The sequence below is a fragment of the Xiphophorus maculatus genome, chromosome 21, assembly GCF_002775205.1.
Source record: "Xiphophorus maculatus strain JP 163 A chromosome 21, X_maculatus-5.0-male, whole genome shotgun sequence".
In the NCBI taxonomy this organism is placed as follows: Eukaryota; Metazoa; Chordata; class Actinopteri; order Cyprinodontiformes; family Poeciliidae; genus Xiphophorus; species Xiphophorus maculatus.
This window is the reverse complement of record NC_036463.1, coordinates 17,315,107-17,330,946: the sequence shown is the minus strand read 5'-3', so window position 1 is coordinate 17,330,946 and position 15,840 is coordinate 17,315,107. Positions and strand designations below refer to the sequence as shown.

Here is a 15,840-nt window from a genome sequence, read left to right as displayed (position 1 = left end):
TATTTAGGGGTGTCAGACTAAGGATAGTTGCCCACTCTTAGTCTAAATGGTTTACCATTTAGAATTTTACTCGTAACACATGTTGAATAAGTCCTCTTTAGACTTATGTGCCGTTTCTTTTGGTCAAGGACATTGCCTAACCAATCCATTGATGTTTGAGGTGAATGTTTTACAAGGCGTTGCATAATCTGGTTCAGTGATGATGGTGCCGATCTTGGGAAAAGCTGCTCAAAAGTCAATCAAAACCCCTCACAGGTTGAATTGCCTCAGTAAAAGGAGAGTTTTATCCTCCTCATCATCATCATCTGTATTTTGTTCAAACCTTCATCCCAAAACGGGGCTTTTGGACTAACCCCCCCCCCCCCCGGGACTCCAATGCCGCTTGAGGCTCGTTAATGTGGCCATGTCGAAACGCGAAACGAGCCACCGAACTCATTCATGACCGGTTGGAACGTCGCGGTTCCTGGTTGCTCTCAGCCGCAGACTGCGGGCTTCCGCCGGAGAATTAGACTTTCAGGTGGGAAGTCAATTGCCAAAGCCTGAGCGCCTCATTGTGTCTGAGAGCAGCGGGTCTGGTCACTCTCCTGCTGCCTCCGAGGCGCTTTCAAGGAAACCCACTCGGAATCTCTATATTTCTGTTTTTGACCAGCAGTTTTTCCTATATATATCTGAAATCGTCTTTTAGAAAACACACACACAGAGAGAGATACGCAGTAGGATTTTCTCCCCCCACCCTATCACCCCCCCCCAATCCACCTGTGTGTTCTGCCTGCAGGCACCGGGGGCTCTCTTACACATTCCCCGGGAGCGACGGACACAAGTCGCCCCGTTTCGACAAAACATGTCCCGTTTTAAAGCGGATTTGCTGGGCTGCAACCGGCCACGCGGCGGGTCTGATCCAGACGGAGGGAGGCACTGAGAGAAAGAGAGAAAGAGGGGAGGAAAAAAAACAGCTAAGGTGAGAGGCTCAAACAGTCCAATTTATTATTACTACTATTCTGTGATTAATCCCCGAGCTGGGGGCGCGCAAAGTTTTTGAAGCTCCGCTGTGACGCACGCCGAGTGGGTGGCCAAAAAGAAAAAAAGAAATTGCGCGTCGTGATTAGATGAAGTAAGATTTGAGAGCAGGAGCTTTCTGTTTGCCTTAGCTCTTTATCTCCTTGTGTTTTTGGGTTGTTTTTTTTTTTTTTTCTGTGCTCGCATTTTTTCCAGTCAGCACAATCGTCATCTCGGATGCTTAAGTCAGAAATCAGATGCGGTCTTCTTGACGCGCGAGAGTTGAAAGACGAGCTCGGTTCATCGTTTGAGCAATGTTTATTTATTTATTCGTTTGCTCATTCACACCTCAGTTTTTTTTTGGGAGGGGGGGGAGATTTATTCAAAGGACGCGCAGTCGTTGCGCCGCGGAGCTGTCCAATGAATACACGCTCCTCTGGCTTTCTCGTTCCGTTGCGGGTGAGAGTTCTGCGAGCCTTTTGACCTGCATTAAACGGAGCCTGGGCGTCTGATTGGAGACCTCCGACACGCCGAGCCGTGGAGTGGAGTTGTCAAACTGTAGACCCGCGCGCCAAGTGTCGCCACCCGAGTTATGCTGGCACTGCTACCCCCGTTCTCCTCTCTGCACTCTTTGTGATAATCAGTTAAAGTGCGACTGCGTGGAGAGCCGCAGAAAGCTGCTTTAGGAGAAGGAGAGAAGAAGTATAATTAAGATGAGCTGAAGACATGGCGCGTCAATCTGCAGGGGCGGTCCCAGAAAGTTCTTAAGCGGTGCCCACTAATAATCTTTGGTTTCTATATTGCTCTGGTTGAAGAATTTTGATCCACTTCTCTCTTCTTTTTTTTTTGCGCACACTCTACACACCCCTCCGCCATCTTCCAACCTCCTTCAAATGTCACCTGTGCAAAGCTGTTTATAGCTGCGTTTCCATTATAAATCTGCACAAAACTTTGGCAATATTCCACTAATGTAAAAAAAAACAAAACGATACAATCTCGCAATTAGCTGTGTTTAGAAATGTGCTAGAAATCACATGTGAATAAGTTTGATAATGGTAAGTCATCATCCTCCTACTGTCTTCTTGGTTGTTGTTCACATGACTTGTGTGATGTGGGGGGGGGAAAAGTGTTTCCGTTACAGTTTTATGGAACACACAAATTTTGATAAACCCGAAAATCCACTTCATCCTATCGCACGAATTTTTAATAAAAAAACAGTCATTTGGGAATTGGTGTGTTTCCATTGAGCAAATGTAATTTTGTGATTCCAATTTTCTCATATGGAAACAGCTTAAAACATAATCGTACGGGAATGTGACTAAATGTGAAAAGACACATGCTAAAATCACATATGGGCTACGCAAATCTACAAAACCCACGTATGGCAGTAGGGAAAATAATGACTTTTCTGAAACACAAAAATTCTCATGTGAAATCAATAGGAATGCACATGTGAACCTATGATGTAAAATAACACCCATGTAAAACCCCACAAGTGGAAAATTTCTAGCATGTGTTTCACATGTGGGAATTACATCACGTCGTAGCATGTGCAACGCATGAAGGAAAACTTACATGTGGAAGTTGTTTACACATGAGAAGCACATGTGAAAATATTCCATAGGTGGAACATTTTTAGTTTGGGGTAAAATTGTACGTGTGAACCATATTTAGAAAGTTTCCCCATATCTCACGCAGGAATTATGTCATGTAGTAACATGTGAAAGGTGGGAAATTGTTTCACATGTGTATATTATATCAAGTCAAAATATGTTAAACACTTGGATTAATGTTGCATAGACCACTCATAAGGAAAAAAGATTCAAATTGGAGACATTTTGCAATGTGTTGGTCATGTAGAAATTGGAACATGTGAAATCCATTGAAATTTATTCACATGTAAAACATGTTTTTCACATCTTACAGATTTTGCTGACATTCTTGCTTTGGTCCTGAATATTTTGTTTAGGGGCGGCCACTCAGCTTCCCCTCATTTTAGCCGACATTGAAAAGGGGCAACATAAGGGACAAAACGAGACCACTGTGAAAAATCTATTGAAATTTGTTTTAATAATAAAAAGAATAAATAAATTAAAAAAAAAACTACACTCATATTTTCTATGGATTCATAAAAAAAAAGCATTGTTCAAGCATTTATTTCAGAAAACTTGGGTGCATAGCTTGCAGCTAATAAAAATTTAAACATTACTTAAAACAAAATAAAAGTATTTATATTACCAAAAAATGCTATGTTTTAGCCATGTCGTGGCTGTTCCCTATAGCTTGTACTTTCTCGATCACATTTTTGTCCTTCCACTCAACTTTCCACTGGACACAGTTGTATGTAATGACAGCAGATTTGAAGGCTCGGCCATGGTCGACCTATTTTGTTTTTCCCCTCTCACGTGTTTTAGGCGATATGTCTAAGAAAAATATCTTGGATGCATTTCGGTAACTGACGTGCCAAACGAGGTCAAATCAGAGTGATCGGTACATCTTCTAGCGTCTTCTGCTCCTCCTTCTTTCATATAAAAGGAAATATTTGCGCACTTTTTTTCTTTTTTTGCGCAACAGTGCGTTTTAGCTCATCAACACGGCCCAGACAAATTTCTCTAATTTTCAGAAGACATGCTTTCTTTCCTAAAAAGCTTCATTATTCCGTCGAGCCTGCGGGGACGCGCACCTGCGTATATGGGGACATTTAACGCATCTCATTTTACATCTCGCGAACTCCACTAAAAAAGAGGTTCAACTCCTCCCTTCAGAGTTTCAACGCGGTCCCGATAGAGGATGGTGCTGCTGCTGCTGCTGCTGCTGAATGCGAGCCGCTCGGCGCTGGCTGCAGTTTGACGACGAGCTGGAGGAGGTGGTGGGGAGCAGAGGAGAGGAGAGGAGAGAAACACCCCATAGGTGTGTGCGCGTATGTGTGTGAACGAGAAGGAGAAGAAGAAGAGGGGAGGAAAAAAAAAAAAAAAGCTGAGTGCGCTGAGCGTGAGCCCGGGAGCGCTTTATCTGGGCGCTCGGTGCGCCACGGAGAGACGCGACCAGATGACAAGATGCGGATCACCTCAGCAGCCGAGACTAACTGGTGGGATTCATGTCCCCCGCAGCTGAGTGGCTGAAACCTATTCGTAGGATGAAAATAGGAGGATCTCATACCGGCAGGTCAAAGTTTTTTGTGTCTGTAGTTGGATTTTTACATTTTTTTTTTTGTTTGTTTGTTTGTTTCCCTGACGCCCGTGATGGAGCGCCACTTGGGAGAGAGAGGATGATGGACACTTTGGCACCTGCAGCACTGGTCCACAAAATCCCTCCGTCTCCACAACAAGACGCGCGCTGCTGACCGAGCCCTCGGGACGGCGATCGCTCATTTGTTTTGAAGTGGAAAGAGGGGCAAAAAAAGAAAAGAAAAAAGAGAGAGATTGGTTAAAAAAAAAAAAAGAGAGAGGTGTGAGCTGGGGGATGTTGCGCGCAGCGATTCTTCGGAGACCCGACGTGCGCACTCATCATATTCCCGCCGAGGAGCGCACCTTAAAGAGAAGAGCTCCGGTCCGCCTTCACTGCTCGCTTCCGCCGCTCGGAACTTGTTGAGCGGCTCTACAGAAGGGACGTAAACTCCAGGGGGGGGGGACTCGAGAAATGTAAGTTCTCCCTTTGTTCGTGAAGTTTGCGTCGAAATACGGCAACGCCGCGGAGGTGGAGTTGAGGGGAAGTTAACAGCGCCCGGGCTCTGGATGCGTTTCTCCCTGCAGCAACGAGCACTTTTTGTGTTTTTTGGGGGGGACAAAATGCTCGTGGAGACGGGGGAGGTAAATTTGGGGATCGAGTGTTTCCTTGGGACATTTTAGGACGCGCCCCCTTGTGGGAGCTGCGGCCGACCGCGTCGCTATTTACTATATTCACAACTGCTTCTGCAACAAGCTTGTGTGTGGTTATTAGAACGGCTGCGGCCTTGTTCACTGCTTAAAAATGAATCAAGTCAAAGATGCTTAGTTTTGCTGCTGATCTTTAATTTAATTAATTTATTTTTGCTGTTAAGTCTGAATGAATTCGCCCTCAGGCAGATACTGACCTCAGCAGAAGCTGTTAAGGCATGCCCGTTTTTTTTTTTGTTTGGCCTTCTATAAATAATAATAATAATGATTTTTAAAGAGGCATGCCTCCCACTGTTATCATGAATACGCACGAATACGCTTGCGCCGTGTGTCAAATACGCATTAAAGTCAACCTACATCTCGTCGGCTTCACTTTAAAACAGAATTTTGGAGATCATTCAATTTTAGCTTTTAAATTTATTAAACAGTCCAAGCTAAATCGCACGTGTCCTCCCATTTTAAAAGTGAAATGAAGTTTATTTAACTCATTTCTCCTTTACCAATGAGTGAATTGTGAAAGGGGACAAAAAAAAATGTGGAGATTAACAAATGGCATTAAATACTGAAATGAAGCGTTTCCTCGGGGCATTTAACGGTGCGCCCCCTTGTGGAGCACTTCGAAGTAAGACGCAATTACACCCGCCTTGGTGACACTGCGTCATTTATATACTGAAGAAAACTTTCCCCTCACTATTGGTAACGTATTTGCCTCTGGTGTTCGTGGTTGAGTCAGAATTGGAGGCTGACTGTGTCTATTAAAACAAATCCCAAGACTCTAAAAAGGTAATTTCGAAGGACAGTAAGCATTATCCAATATTACTTCTGAAAATTTTCTATAGAAGCAAATTTTTTTGGTCTAATCCACCATAAAAAATATATTTAAAAAAAAATTACATTTAGGTTCTTTCATGATAAAAAGGTTTTTGGTTCCTTTCTTCGTTACCAATGAGCAGATCATTAAGATGACAAAAAGATCATGGACAGGAATACATTTTTTAATTCTTAAATGCCCTTCCTGAATGCGCCCCCTTGTGGAGGATATAACCACATGACTATTTTGTACATCTATAATGCATAATTACATTCCTGCCAGGCTTATTAGCTCATCTCCGTTGTGTCATGAGAACAGCCTGTTTCGTTTTGATGGCCTCTGCTGTTTCCAGCCTCTTTTTAAACTGAATTATGTCAAATATGCTTGGTTTTATTGCCTGACCTCAGGCAGATATTGAACACAGCAGAAGCTGTTAATGCATTCCTTTTATTTCAGCCTTGAGCCGGATCATCTCTAACTGTTATTTTTTTATTTATTTTTTTATGGATGTGCCTTCTACTGTTCAGAAAAACAAACAAAAAAAACCCCCGTCTTGCTCCTGGAGCTCAGGGTTAAGCCAAAACCGTAACAAGAAAGAGTTCGGTTCATGTTAGAAGCAGACTGCAACAGACGTACTACACAGTAAGAATGAGTTTTGGATATCTCTCTTCGTTGAAGAAAATCTATAAATCACATAGGTGAAATGAAACGGCTGTCTTCGCTCAGCTCATCCTCCAGCAACAAGGAGGTTGATTATTAAACAAACATTCATGGATTATGGAATAAATTTGGAAACTGAGTGTCCTTAGAAAATTTCAGGATGTGCCCCTTTGTGGTACCTCTGACCACGCCGCTGTTTACTATTTACATAATGCATAATCCTATTTTTATCAAGGTTAATGACATTTCTCAAATGACGAATGAATAAATTAAGTTAAGGTTTATAAACACTATTAACCTTCTTTACGAATAAAGTAAAACTGACCGAATACGATGACATGATATCTAACTCAGCAGCAGGAGGTGATGCATTCGTGTTATTTTAGTCTTAAATTAGTTTTATCTTTGATTCTTGGACATTTTTTTTCTGCTGTTAAACTACACTCTCGTCTCGTTCTGGAGCCCAAACTGGAGGATGTTCAACACGTCACCGCAGCTAATAAGCTACACTTTGTAAACGAATCTCGGGCAGCGTGTGCTGTTAGTAATTCAAATAATTTTAATAAGTGACGCTAGTTTATATTATTTCCCAACTATTTTAGGCCAGCAACAAGTCCTACCTAAACATTTTGATTACAATTTACCTGAAGTTGATTGGTGTAGTTAGCTGTTATTCTCTTGACTTGTGTGTCATGTCTTTGATAACCAGCAGAGTTCATTTTGAAGTGTATGTTTTTATGGGATGTGCTATGAGTTATAATATCAACCTATAAGTATGTGTGATGTCTGTGTTGGTGCAAGAATTAAAGCTTGAATCCAGTGTTAGCTTGCTTTGTACGTAGCTAATGGTAATGACAAGCTTGCTAGCAAGCTAGGCTTCTTATACCTGACGTAGTTGCTGCTTACTGCTATCATGTCTTTGCTGTGGTTGTCAGGGAAACATACAACCTTGTTAGAATATTATAAAAAGGGTATTACTATTTTATCTATGGTTTAGGTCCTAATAAGAAACTAATTCTTATATTTGGGGGGTTTTATGCCACATAGGAGAGACTACTTGTTGGGCTAAGTTTTGCTAGTTTGTTTGAAGTTACATAATTTAGCCAAGTACATTTTTTTATTTGTTTTTCATTGAACTAAAATCATTTAGTTGTCAGAATGTAAACTCAAAATAATGGATAAACTCTAAACTGACTTTCTGGTTTAATTGATCGAATTAACAGTTGTTTTTTTTTCATTACTGTACAGGAAGAACCATATAAATAGTTAAACTGTGACTCTATACAGCCTATTAAAGCATTGCTGCTATTTGTTTACCTGAGTAATCACAGGTAAACGTGTCACTTTAAATCCTGCGGCTTGTCTCCCCCCTATCCCCCCAACGATGGCAGCTACCTGGGTGATCACGTCCTTCCAGCGTGCGGACATTTCCAGTCTCCAGATATGTCACCGTGGTTGCAGAATAATGTGCCGGAGGCCTTTTAGGAAAAGTATCTTTTAATAATGCATAAGATGTTCCTGTGTCGCACAGAGAGGCATGCTCGGTGGCGAGGAATGCCTGAGAGGGGAGGAGGTGGATCCTGCCTCGCCGTTTCATTGGGCGCCCCCGTTTCCCGTGCGAGTGCTGCTGAATGTGCAGCGGTCGGAGTAACTGGGAGGGGCCCCCGGGGAGCGTTCAGCTCGACTCAGGGCAGCCGAGTCACAGTCACCCTGTCAGAAGTGCTGCCCTCGCAGACGCAGAGAGCACACGCGGGGCGGTGGTGGAAGGAGCGCGGAAACAGGGAGTGACAGAGGGTTGTGGCGGATGCAGCTGGTGGTGGCGAAGTTGAGCAGGCTCGACTTCAGCAGTCAAGGACTCGCGTGCCTTCAGAGGCCCGACTTGTCTTAGGGGAGGCTGATGCGCACAGACTTCTCCTTGGGGACGCTAGGCTATGGCTTCCCCCCCCCCCCCCCCCCCAAGACGATGATGGAATTAGAGCTCTAAAATATTGAAATTCAAAGTGAGAAACTAGTAGCTGAGGCTCAACATTCCACCATCTTCTAAAGGTGATGGGGGAACTCTGGATTCTGCTGGTCTGTTTTACAACTCAGTGGTTGCAAAGAAGTGTGGGAAAGTGTCGGTCACGATTCTGGCGTGTTTGGGTTTCGTCTCCCCTTTCCTCTGATTGCCCTGTGCGTTCTCACCTGTGCCATTGTTCGTCACTGGGTTGTTGTGTCAACCCCTGCTCTGACCTTTTGTATTCTCCATGTTCCGGTTCTCTTAAAGAGGTATTATTATGGAAAATTGACTTTTCTGAGCGTTGCATCACATTACAATGTTATTCCTTCGTCAAAAGAATACACGGAGTGTTGCCTTGATTCTTTCCACGTATGTTTGAGAAATCCTTTAAATCTCCCGTGGCAACCATTCAGCCTTTGCAAAACACTCGGGTGGACCTAGCACTGCCTTCGAGGACGACGCTCCTCCTTGGAGCTGCAGTTTCCAAACTTCTACGCTTCTGCCTCACAGAGCACTCCTTCAGACTAGCCAGCAGCAATTAGTCAACACCTGACGCTCATTATAGGAGCTACTTCTCAGTGAAATGCTGATAAAATCGCTGTTAAAGGGTTAATAGAGGAGCCAGGTTGCGAAAGAACAGGATTTCTTAAAGCGACAGAGATCCAATTTCAAGGCATTAAATTATGAAGTAAAATTTCTTTTAAGTTGTATTCGATATATAAAGCATTTTTATAACAGAAGGTCACTTCAATGCAGTAATGGCATAGTTATTTTGAAAAAGTAACTTTAATCGGATTACTGATTACTTCTTGAAAAAGTAACTTAGATTACTGACTACTTGATTTGGAAAGTAACTCAGTTACATTAAAAGTAACTTTTTTTTTAGTTACTTTCAGCAGCTGCCAACAACAGCACTGTGAAACTTACACTGAACTTTGCCAATACTTAATTGCAAGTTATTTTATAATGGTAGCATCAACAATGTGTCTCCACTAATAAGGTTGAACTGAAGGGGAGTTTTTTTAAATGGTTACAACAGTACAAAAAAAAAAAACAAAACGTTAGTTATTTGTGTGTGTTTTTGTGTGGTCCACTATTGTCTAGAAAACTCTAAGAAGGATTTTAAAGGCCCTGCATTTGTTGTCAGAGCGCAGCGCACAGAGCTCCTCCTGCGGCTCCACAATTCAGATGGCTTCTGCACAGATTTGTGACACTTATCTTAAAAGGAATAATTACAGTATAATGGCGTTTAGTTGCACGACTTTACGGACTCGTTCATTCGTAGCTGTTTTTACGCTTATTGCGCTGTTCATATTATGTTGTTTGCAATTTTCTGGCGCGCAACGCGAAGCTCGACGTCATTCAGAGGCGATACATTAACTTGACATTAACAGAGACACAGCGGGACGGATCATTGATTGACAGGGAGAGTGATGGGTATTTTCTCAACCTATAGAAAAGAACCACAGACAACGTTACTGAGTTTTCAACCAAATTCTTGCAAGGATTGAGAAGGCACAGAGGATCCGCTCCTACAAGCCGATCTCCTTGCGTTCTGCCATCCTGCTGCAGAACTCGTCTTTTTATTAGCAGAGGAGGGGAGTGAATGGAAAGTGGGCGAGTGATCTTAACAAATCGGGGGGGGGGCTACCCTGATAACAAGCAAGGGAAACAGAAACTAAATTCTACACACAGACAGTTAGAGGCAACTAAGGAGTATCTCAGGAAGGGCCCCTAAACAAGCACCTGTGAAAACATGCTTGAGGTCAAGGGAAGGTTAGTTATGTCTTAACAAGTTCCTCTTCTCTGGGGTGAGAACACTAAACCTTAAAATATAAAACAACTAGTAATATAAAACTACTAATGTAAGAAAGTTAAAACATAATAATTCTAACAGAGAGCCTGACTAAAACTACCTTAATGGCGGAGAAATTCTGGGATTTCTTATGAGTCTCTGCTTATTTCCAAGCCCAAACGAGCAACTTACGTTAAAGAAACGAGCCCAAAAAGGCGCAAGCCGCGACTCGCGATTCATTTTGCAAGCGACTTTAAAAAAAAAAAAGAAGCCCAAAGCCGCTTATAATAATCGGGCATGGCGACAGAAACTCAAAATAGATTCTGTTTTTCCACCAACAAAATGTGCATCTCCCTCCGTTGTTTGCATTTCTGCTGCTGCCGATACTAACGCATAGAGACGTCGGTCACTCGACAAGACACGTAGAGGAAATACAATTAAATTACAAAAGAAGATGGTAACGCAAAGTGATTTTAATAAATAACTGTAGTCTGTCTACTGAATTTGAAACAGCAATGCGTTAGATTACTTGTTACTGAAAAAAGTGGCCCGACATCAGTAACGTGTTACTGACATCATTGCTTCAATATGCTATAAAATTGCATTATGCGCCCTGAAAACACATGATGTTGCCTCTTTAATGTTTTTGGACTGCCTCTGATTTAATAGAGGCAGTCCATCTGTCTCTGTAATGTTGCATTATGGGTCCTCCTCAACATTGGCAAGTGGTGAAATATTAAATATTTTCCACCTCTGAAAAAATTTTTGGTAAAACTGTATCTGCAGGTAACAATAAATGTCGCAATAGACACTTGATCAATATCAGTTGACAATACGTCTGAGAGAATTTTCAAAAATTTCACTGACCGCCGATCCAGAACCACACTGCATTATGGGGGATGTAGGCAGAGAAAAGACTTTAGCCGCTCGACTTTTCACAGCTGGCTAAGCAAGGTTGGTGGCATCAACTAACCCGCTCCATCTTTGGTTCCCTAGCAACAATGTGTTGAGTATCTTGTGCAGCAGCAGTTTAAGGTTTTGCCGTCGTACCTCATAACTGCTTAAAAGTAAAAAACAAAGGCATGGAGTGAAAACTGTGGATATTTCATTGGGTTTCATTTGTACAGTTTTTGAGTATTTCAATCAGTAAAACAAAAAAAACAACAAAAATAATTATTGATCAAAACACTTATTGTGATGCATTTTTCAGCCAAATAACCCAGGCCTACTATCTGTTCATCCATACAGTTTCTTGCATTTAGAGCTCAGTAACTATGAAATTACCTTCTATTTTGTATATTAATGCTTTGAAAATTGGCCAAAAAGTACCCCGGCTTGAATTTTGACTCGGGAGGGGAGGGACACATAGGATCCACCAAAGGAGAGACTCGGCGTTTTGATATCTCGTAATTTAGCTCGTCCTTCCTTGACACGGCGCCTTCGCCAGCCGCCGGCTCTCCCACCCACCGTTTGCTAAACCTGTCGCCGTCATTTACAGATTACAGATCTCACCGATTTGAAGGCGGCATCGCTTTCCGAAGCAGGGGCGGGGGGTGCTAAACGGCAAACTGTCTCGGAGACAAACCCCAGGGAAGCATTACAGGCCTCCTGTGCATCGCTCCTCGTCGCCCGCATGTGTGTTTATTCACATGGACGGCCAGCGGCCCCATTGGCAGAGTTGTTAAAAGGCACGATTAGGGATTCAGGAAATGCAGGCAGAGGAATCTGGTGAGTAAAGCAAAGGGAGCTGGCCGGGTGGCTTCTATCTTTATCTAGCTTTCATCTGCCTCTAACTGTCTGCCCTCCTGTCTCCCTCTCCACCCCCTCCACCCTCCACTGCCACCCCCATCCCCCCCCCCGTGCTCTTGTTGCTCTTTTAGTGAGACTCTGGTGGGGAATATGAAACAGGTGGACTCGGAGAAGATGAAAGTGGGAAGAGACAGGACAGAAGCAAGTTCAGAGATTGCCCTTGAAAGCGCATAAAAATGTGTGAAATTAAAAACGAAAGCTGCAAAGAAAAAGGGAAAAGAAATACCCGGTGGCAACTGTGTAATTAATCCACCTTTACCTGACTTAATCGTACTCTTTTTTTTTTTTTTTTTTTTTAGTTATACCTGGCAGCTTAGGGATTTATCAGGAAGTAATGCGGCAGGTGGGTGCCGCTCCCCCCTTGGGTCCTCCAAAGATGTGATGGAGATGATCATTTCACAGTTCACTGGGTTTCATTTGTTGAGTTTTGCTTTTTGTTTTAAATGAAAGAAACCGAAATAACCTCTTATTTAGAAAACTTTAAAAAAAATGGTGCAACAGCCAAATGTGGGAGATGACAAGGAATAGAATCAAGCAATCGTTGTAGGTAAACACTAGAACCTACAGTAGATTTGCAATGAAGTGGTTAGCGGGAAAAAGAGACACATTAACGTTTTCAAGGATGGGAAAAAACGGCGGAACCTCAAAGGTGGGAAATAAAGGATGCGTCCTCTTGTTGTTTTCTTTGACTCCCATTGGAAAGAGCAACTCTTCTCATGATTCAGGAAACCGCTCCGTCACGCTCGAGCGGCCTGGGGGACGAAATGAAAGGAGACGCCAGGGGTAGCTCGGCCCCGGGGCCAGGCAGAGCGGACCGAAGCAGAGTCTGGCTGTTTGGGTTAACGTTGACCTCACTGGCCCGGCTCCACCTGGGCCTCTAAAACATTCATGGGTTTAAATATAAAAAGTTGCAGCTTGCAACACTGGCAGCCGGCTACCTCTCTGGTCCCCAGTCGTTTTCGGACGGGCTGTGCGTGTGTGTGTATCTTTTGGTTTAGAAGCGTTGACTGCATGCACAAAAAAAGTATTTTTCTACTATTTGTGAAGTTGCACCCATCAGGATTTTGCAGGTGTTGTTTGAGGTCTGAACAGGGCTTCCCAGTTTTGTCTGATTCAGATTTTTTGTTGCTATTCCAGGTGCTGTAGTGCATAAAAAAAAAAAAAATCAGTGTGGTCTTAATTTGTACAGAGAATTAAGGAATCAGCATCTTCCTTCATCCACACAAAAGAGGGAATACCCTCCCACCCCAAAAAACAATCAAATTAATAGTGCAATCAAATAACTGTTGCCTTCAGTTGTTGTTAAAATGATGTTTATTTCAAAGGTTGGTAGCAATCCGAACAAGCTAACTGCAGTGGAAACCTCCCTATTCGCAGTTTATTCCTTGGAACGTAATGCCAAAAATATTGTTGGAATGCTAATATTTGTCTATTTGCAAATTTTTTCTAAAGTATTCTTAATAAAACAGAGCTTGGGCAGCTGGGATACCTACAGTACATGCTAGGTAGGTCAACAGCCAGTTCAGGAGCAGCATTCACTTTCCATGGCCCTGATTGGCTGGACTCTCATAAATGGAAATCAGGAAGATTGTGTCGGCGTTAGTTAATGCGGTAGTGCCAAGATGGTTTCCACTGTGGGTATGTGTGTATATTAAGGTATATTTGGTGTTTGCACTATTGAAATAGACAGTTAAAAGTGTTTTAGGGAGAAAAAGTTTAGTTTATGGTGATTGTGGTGCCCACGCCCCGCCAGTCTCGCGTGTCCGATGTAAATGCTCTTGCAACTGTTTTGCACTTCTTTGACTTCCACCAAAAGAATCAGTGTCTGAAATGAAGATGGCCCCTGGGGCCCTTTGCACATAGAAACTGCACTGAGGGTGAAAAAGGGATCTCTGATGGAACGAAGAGTGTACACTGCCTAACGGTGCACATGCTTTTCGCTTTTTCAGACATAATTTACTGGTACAGAACATCATTGGTACCATACTTTAACATGAGGCAGTGTGAGCGTGCAACTACATGCAGTTGGTGGCAATTAAGAAAAAGCCTATTCCATGAGCACCAAGAGTACCACTAGTACAGCACCATAACGATTGCTTTTACACTAAAGAAGAATTGAGTCAAGTAGATTTCTCTAGAAAAGAGGAAGCAACAGACTCACAGGTGGTCAGAAGGTGTGGTGTGGTATGAGAGGCGATCGGACAGTAGAACCTTAGCACTGAACACGTATTTTGGGCTGCTGTGTTCTCTGAACTTTAATGACTTTTTAGAAGTGATCTAATGAGTTCTCGCTGACTGATTTGGCTAACAAAAGCTTCAACACGTTTTGAGAGAAACTCCGGCTCTATTGCTATCACGCTACAGTGTTCCTCTTACTATTGGAATAAAGAATATTTTTCCTGCTTCTTCACCTCATCGTACTTTGTTCCACGCTCATCATTTCACGTCTGGATGGGCTCCAGGTCTTGCAGGTGAACTTTAGTCGTTTTGAGGGATTTGTTTAGGACTGCTCAACTTCACTGTTGACGTTGCAGGAAATTCTGGCGTTTCTTGACTGCGCGTTCAACAAAACAAGACATTTTCCTCTCGTTTCAGACAATTCTCTTCCCATTAAAAATCTTTTTTTTTTTGAATAAAACCAAATCATTGAAGACATTTTGTCCAAATCTGCTTTTTTCTGAATTTGCGTCAGAAAACATGCTTTAACACATTTTCTCAAACATTTATTTCATTTTTCTTGGTAGTTTATTGAGACAATTGTTGCTTTAAAAAAAACAAATACTACTGAAAAACATATTTAAAAAAAATAATTAGATATACACAAAACACTTTTATCATTTTAGTGAAATTGCAATTTATATGTAATATTTCTGAGTGTTCTGCATTTTACAGTGTTCACCGTCACTTAAACACATTCATTCATTGTATCCATTCAAACAAAAGGAGAGAAACCATCTTTCTACAGATTTCTATAAATCTTTTTAAATGTTATCTTCCCCCTCCATAATTCAAGATAGAAAGTCCAAATTAATATGTATTCATGACAGAGGAGAGATGAAATACTGTGTCCCACAGGCATAGCTTTTCACCATAAGTGACAAGAAACGTAGGTTTTTCAAGCTTTTAACAGCACATTCTTCTCCTGCCATATATGTTTTCGTGCTCGGAAGGATTCCCGTCTCCCTCCATCCTCGCCTCCTCTGATGTCCGCAGACCTTGATCGATGGTCCGAGGAAGAGGCCCGGCATAAAATAAACCCCGTTCTTCGCACTTAAAATGCACATCCACACTTCATCCATCTGCTCTCCCCTTTTTTTTCTTCTTCTTTTCCTCACGTCGCCTCCCCCCGGGGCAACGGAGGGTTATGAGGAGGGGGAGTAATGAGGGGAAAGGGGGCCGCTGTGGCCAGGATGGCGCAGCGGTTACAACCCGGCTTTTTGGGATTGCGCTGCTTGTTATCGAAAGTCTTCGGCAGCGCTTGTTGTCTCATTACCCGCGACTTGAACCGCTTTTTCATATCGAGACGCCGCAACGCGAGGTGTGTGGCGCGCGCGCACACACACACCCCTACGCACACACACACACTTGATCCAGTCATCTCTTTAGTCTCCTCCTTACCACAGTAATATTATGTATCTTAATGGGAACAGGGAGCTCTGAGCCAAGAGTTCCTCTGGATAATTGGCTGCTTCCTCACCTGCTGACATCTCCCCCATTGACATTCTTACATTTTACATTTAAGGTGCTTCATTTCTTCTCCCCACCTTAACCTCCTTTTTTTTTTTTTTTCCTTTTTCCTCCCTCTGTGCCTCTGACTTACACTTACAGTTTTTTTTTTTACTTTTTGGACTCATTCTACATTGTCATCTTCTGCTAAATTTAATCCTGGCTCTCC

General features: G+C 42.7%; 1 protein-coding gene across 8 annotated transcripts in view; it reads left to right on the top strand.

Moving 5' to 3' along the window:
• The first annotated feature begins 794 nt into the window (after positions 1-794).
• ntng1 (netrin G1) overlaps positions 795-15,840 on the top strand; it is a 150,158-nt gene continuing 135,112 nt past the window's right edge. For 7 of the 8 annotated variants that reach the window (XM_023326059.1, XM_023326056.1, XM_023326055.1 and 4 more), the window contains exon 1: positions 3,571-4,637. The gene's annotated coding sequence lies outside the window, so the exon portion shown is untranslated. Of the gene's footprint in view, positions 959-3,570; positions 4,638-15,840 lie in introns of those variants that run through there. The other variant, XM_023326053.1, reaches the window with a different exon arrangement.